Here is a 6,069-nt window from a genome sequence, read left to right as displayed (position 1 = left end):
TTCAGCAACTTAGACTTATTAAATAGGCTTATTCAGCAACTTAGGCTTATTAAATAGCCTTATTAAATAGGCTTATTTCAGCAACTTAGACTTATTAAATAGGTTTATTCAGCAACTTAGGCTTATTAAATAGGTTTATTCAGCAACTTAGGCTTATTAAATAGGCTTATTTCAGCAACATAGGCTTATTAAATAGGCTCATTCAGCAACTTAGGCTTATTAAATAGGCTTATTTCAGCAACTTAGACTTATTAAATAGGCCTATTAAATAGGCTTATTAAATAGGCTTATTTCAGCAACTTAGACTTATTAAATATGCCTATTAAATAGGCTTATTAAATAGGCTTATTAAATAGGCTTATTTCAGCAACTTAGGCTTATTTAATAGGCTTATTAAATGGGCTTATTTCAGCAAATTAGGCTTATTAAATAGGCTTATTTCAGCAACTTAGACTTATTAAATAGCCTTATTTCAGCAACTTACGCTTATTAAATAGGCTTATTTCAGCAACTTAGGCTTATTAAATAGCCTAATTAAGTAGGCTTATTTCAGCAACTTGGGATTATTAAATAGACTTATTTCAGCAACTTACGCTGATTAAAAATGCTTATTTCAGCAACTTAGACTTATTAAATAGCTTTATTTCAGCAACTTAGACTCATTAAATAGGTTTATTTCAGCAACTTATGCTTATTAAATATACTTATTTCAGCAATTTAGACTTATTAAATAGGCTTATTTCAGCAACTTAGACTTATTAAATAGCTTTATTTCAGCAACTTATGCTTATTAAATAGCCTTATTAAACAGGTTTATTTCAGCAACTTAGGCTTATTAAATAGGCTTATTAAATAAGCTTATTAAATAGACTTATTAAATAGCCTCATTAAATAGGCTTATTTTAGCAACTTAGGCTTATTAAATAGGTTTATTTCAGCAACTTAGACTTATTAAAGAGCCTTATTAAATAGGCTTATTTCAGCAACTTAGGCTTATTAAATAAGCTTATTTCAGCAACTTATTTTTATTAAATAGCCTTATTAAGCAGGTTTATTTCAGCAACTTAGGCTTATTAAATAGCATTTTTAAATAGATTTATTTCAGCAACTTAGACTTATTAAATAGCCTTATTAAATATGCTTATTTCAGCAACTTAGACTTATTTAATAGGTTTATTCAGCAACTTAGGCTTATTTAATAGGCTTATTTCAGCAACTTAGGCTTATTAAATAGGCTCATTCAGAAACTTAGGCTTATTAAATAGGCTTATTTCAGCAACTTAGACTTATTAAATAGGCCTATTAAATAGGCTTATTAAATAGGCTTATTTCAGCAACTTAGACTTATTAAATAGGCCTATTAAATAGGCTTATTAAATAGACTTATTAAATAGGCATATTAAATAGGCTCAATAAATAGGCTCATTAAATAGGCTCAATAAATAGGCTTATTAAATAGGCTCAATAAATAGGCTTATTAAATAGGCTCAATAAATAGGCTTATTAAAAAGGCGCATTAAATACTTTTTAAATAGGCTTATTAAATAGAGTTATTAAATAGCCTTATTAAATAGGCTTATTTCAGCAACTTAGGCTTATTAAATAAGCTTATTTCAGCAACTTATGCTTATTAAATAGCCTTATTAAACAGGTTTATTTCAGCAACTTAGGCTTATTAAATAGCATTTTTAAATAGGTTTATTTCAGCAACTTAGACTTATTAAATATACCTTTTTAAATAGGCTTAGTTCAGAAACTTAGGCTTATTAAATAGGCTTATTTCAGCAACTTAGGCTCATTAAATAGCCTTATTAAATAGGCTTATTTCAGCAATGTAGGCTTATTAAATAGGCTTATTTCAGCAACTTAAACTTATTAAATAGCCTTATTTCAGCAACTTAGGCTTATTAAATAGCCTTATTTCAGCAACTTAGACTTATTAAATAGGCTTATTCAGCAACTTAGGCTTATTAAATAGCCTTATTAAATAGGCTTATTTCAGCAACTTAGACTTATTAAATAGGTTTATTCAGCAACTTAGGCTTATTAAATAGGTTTATTCAGCAACTTAGGCTTATTAAATAGGCTTATTTCAGCAACATAGGCTTATTAAATAGGCTCATTCAGCAACTTAGGCTTATTAAATAGGCTTATTTCAGCAACTTAGACTTATTAAATAGGCCTATTAAATAGGCTTATTAAATAGGCTTATTTCAGCAACTTAGGCTCATTAAATAGCCTTATTAAATAGGCTTATTTCAGCAATGTAGGCTTATTAAATAGGCTTATTTCAGCAACTTAAACTTATTAAATAGCCTTATTTCAGCAACTTAGGCTTATTAAATAGCCTTATTTCAGCAACTTAGACTTATTAAATAGGCTTATTCAGCAACTTAGGCTTATTAAATAGCCTTATTAAATAGGCTTATTTCAGCAACTTAGACTTATTAAATAGGTTTATTCAGCAACTTAGGCTTATTAAATAGGTTTATTCAGCAACTTAGGCTTATTAAATAGGCTTATTTCAGCAACATAGGCTTATTAAATAGGCTCATTCAGCAACTTAGGCTTATTAAATAGGCTTATTTCAGCAACTTAGACTTATTAAATAGGCCTATTAAATAGGCTTATTAAATAGGCTTATTTCAGCAACTTAGACTTATTAAATATGCCTATTAAATAGGCTTATTAAATAGGCTTATTAAATAGGCTTATTTCAGCAACTTAGGCTTATTTAATAGGCTTATTAAATGGGCTTATTTCAGCAACTTAGGCTTATTAAATAGGCTTATTTCAGCAACTTAGACTTATTAAATAGCCTTATTTCAGCAACTTACGCTTATTAAATAGGCTTATTTCAGCAACTTAGGCTTATTAAATAGCCTAATTAAGTAGGCTTATTTCAGCAACTTGGGATTATTAAATAGACTTATTTCAGCAACTTACGCTGATTAAAAATGCTTATTTCAGCAACTTAGACTTATTAAATAGCTTTATTTCAGCAACTTAGACTCATTAAATAGGTTTATTTCAGCAACTTATGCTTATTAAATATACTTATTTCAGCAATTTAGACTTATTAAATAGGCTTATTTCAGCAACTTAGACTTATTAAATAGCTTTATTTCAGCAACTTATGCTTATTAAATAGCCTTATTAAACAGGTTTATTTCAGCAACTTAGGCTTATTAAATAGGCTTATTAAATAAGCTTATTAAATAGACTTATTAAATAGCCTCATTAAATAGGCTTATTTTAGCAACTTAGGCTTATTAAATAGGTTTATTTCAGCAACTTAGACTTATTAAAGAGCCTTATTAAATAGGCTTATTTCAGCAACTTAGGCTTATTAAATAAGCTTATTTCAGCAACTTATTTTTATTAAATAGCCTTATTAAGCAGGTTTATTTCAGCAACTTAGGCTTATTAAATAGCATTTTTAAATAGATTTATTTCAGCAACTTAGACTTATTAAATAGCCTTATTAAATATGCTTATTTCAGCAACTTAGACTTATTTAATAGGTTTATTCAGCAACTTAGGCTTATTTAATAGGCTTATTTCAGCAACTTAGGCTTATTAAATAGGCTCATTCAGAAACTTAGGCTTATTAAATAGGCTTATTTCAGCAACTTAGACTTATTAAATAGGCCTATTAAATAGGCTTATTAAATAGGCTTATTTCAGCAACTTAGACTTATTAAATAGGCCTATTAAATAGGCTTATTAAATAGACTTATTAAATAGGCATATTAAATAGGCTCAATAAATAGGCTCATTAAATAGGCTCAATAAATAGGCTTATTAAATAGGCTCAATAAATAGGCTTATTAAATAGGCTCAATAAATAGGCTTATTAAAAAGGCGCATTAAATACTTTTTAAATAGGCTTATTAAATAGAGTTATTAAATAGCCTTATTAAATAGGCTTATTTCAGCAACTTAGGCTTATTAAATAAGCTTATTTCAGCAACTTATGCTTATTAAATAGCCTTATTAAACAGGTTTATTTCAGCAACTTAGGCTTATTAAATAGCATTTTTAAATAGGTTTATTTCAGCAACTTAGACTTATTAAATATACCTTTTTAAATAGGCTTAGTTCAGAAACTTAGGCTTATTAAATAGGCTTATTTCAGCAACTTAAGCTCATTAAATAGCCTTATTAAATAGGCTTATTTCAGCAATGTAGGCTTATTAAATAGGCTTATTTCAGCAACTTAAACGTATTAAATAGCCTTATTTCAGCAACTTAGGCTTATTAAATAGCCTTATTTCAGCAACTTAGACTTATTAAATAGGCTTATTCAGCAACTTAGGCTTATTAAATAGCCTTATTAAATAGGCTTATTTCAGCAACTTAGACTTATTAAATAGGTTTATTCAGCAACTTAGGCTTATTAAATAGGTTTATTCAGCAACTTAGGCTTATTAAATAGGCTTATTTCAGCAACATAGGCTTATTAAATAGGCTCATTCAGCAACTTAGGCTTATTAAATAGGCTTATTTCAGCAACTTAGACTTATTAAATAGGCCTATTAAATAGGCTTATTAAATAGGCTTATTTCAGCAACTTAGACTTATTAAATATGCCTATTAAATAGGCTTATTAAATAGGCTTATTAAATAGGCTTATTTCAGCAACTTAGGCTTATTTAATAGGCTTATTAAATGGGCTTATTTCAGCAACTTAGGCTTATTAAATAGGCTTATTTCAGCAACTTAGACTTATTAAATAGCCTTATTTCAGCAACTTACGCTTATTAAATAGGCTTATTTCAGCAACTTAGGCTTATTAAATAGCCTAATTAAGTAGGCTTATTTCAGCAACTTGGGATTATTAAATAGACTTATTTCAGCAACTTACGCTGATTAAAAATGCTTATTTCAGCAACTTAGACTTATTAAATAGCTTTATTTCAGCAACTTAGACTCATTAAATAGGTTTATTTCAGCAACTTATGCTTATTAAATATACTTATTTCAGCAATTTAGACTTATTAAATAGGCTTATTTCAGCAACTTAGACTTATTAAATAGCTTTATTTCAGCAACTTATGCTTATTAAATAGCCTTATTAAACAGGTTTATTTCAGCAACTTAGGCTTATTAAATAGGCTTATTAAATAAGCTTATTAAATAGACTTATTAAATAGCCTCATTAAATAGGCTTATTTTAGCAACTTAGGCTTATTAAATAGGTTTATTTCAGCAACTTAGACTTATTAAAGAGCCTTATTAAATAGGCTTATTTCAGCAACTTAGGCTTATTAAATAAGCTTATTTCAGCAACTTATTTTTATTAAATAGCCTTATTAAGCAGGTTTATTTCAGCAACTTAGGCTTATTAAATAGCATTTTTAAATAGATTTATTTCAGCAACTTAGACTTATTAAATAGCCTTATTAAATATGCTTATTTCAGCAACTTAGACTTATTTAATAGGTTTATTCAGCAACTTAGGCTTATTTAATAGGCTTATTTCAGCAACTTAGGCTTATTAAATAGGCTCATTCAGAAACTTAGGCTTATTAAATAGGCTTATTTCAGCAACTTAGACTTATTAAATAGGCCTATTAAATAGGCTTATTAAATAGGCTTATTTCAGCAACTTAGACTTATTAAATAGGCCTATTAAATAGGCTTATTAAATAGACTTATTAAATAGGCATATTAAATAGGCTCAATAAATAGGCTCATTAAATAGGCTCAATAAATAGGCTTATTAAATAGGCTCAATAAATAGGCTTATTAAATAGGCTCAATAAATAGGCTTATTAAAAAGGCGCATTAAATACTTTTTAAATAGGCTTATTAAATAGAGTTATTAAATAGCCTTATTAAATAGGCTTATTTCAGCAACTTAGGCTTATTAAATAAGCCTATTTCAGCAACTTATGCTTATTAAATAGCCTTATTAAACAGGTTTATTTCAGCAACTTAGGCTTATTAAATAGCATTTTTAAATAGGTTTATTTCAGCAACTTAGACTTATTAAATATACCTTTTTAAATAGGCTTAGTTCAGAAACTTAGGCTTATTAAATAGGCTTATTTCAGCAACTTAGGC

Source organism: Petromyzon marinus, unplaced genomic scaffold (genome assembly GCF_048934315.1).
Source record: "Petromyzon marinus isolate PM22_M1 ecotype Great Lakes invasive population unplaced genomic scaffold, UKy_Petmar_22M1.pri1.0 PM_G_Scaffold_1, whole genome shotgun sequence".
In the NCBI taxonomy this organism is placed as follows: Eukaryota; Metazoa; Chordata; class Hyperoartia; order Petromyzontiformes; family Petromyzontidae; genus Petromyzon; species Petromyzon marinus.
The sequence above is the reverse complement of the archived record's forward strand: the minus strand, read 5'-3'. Positions refer to the sequence as shown.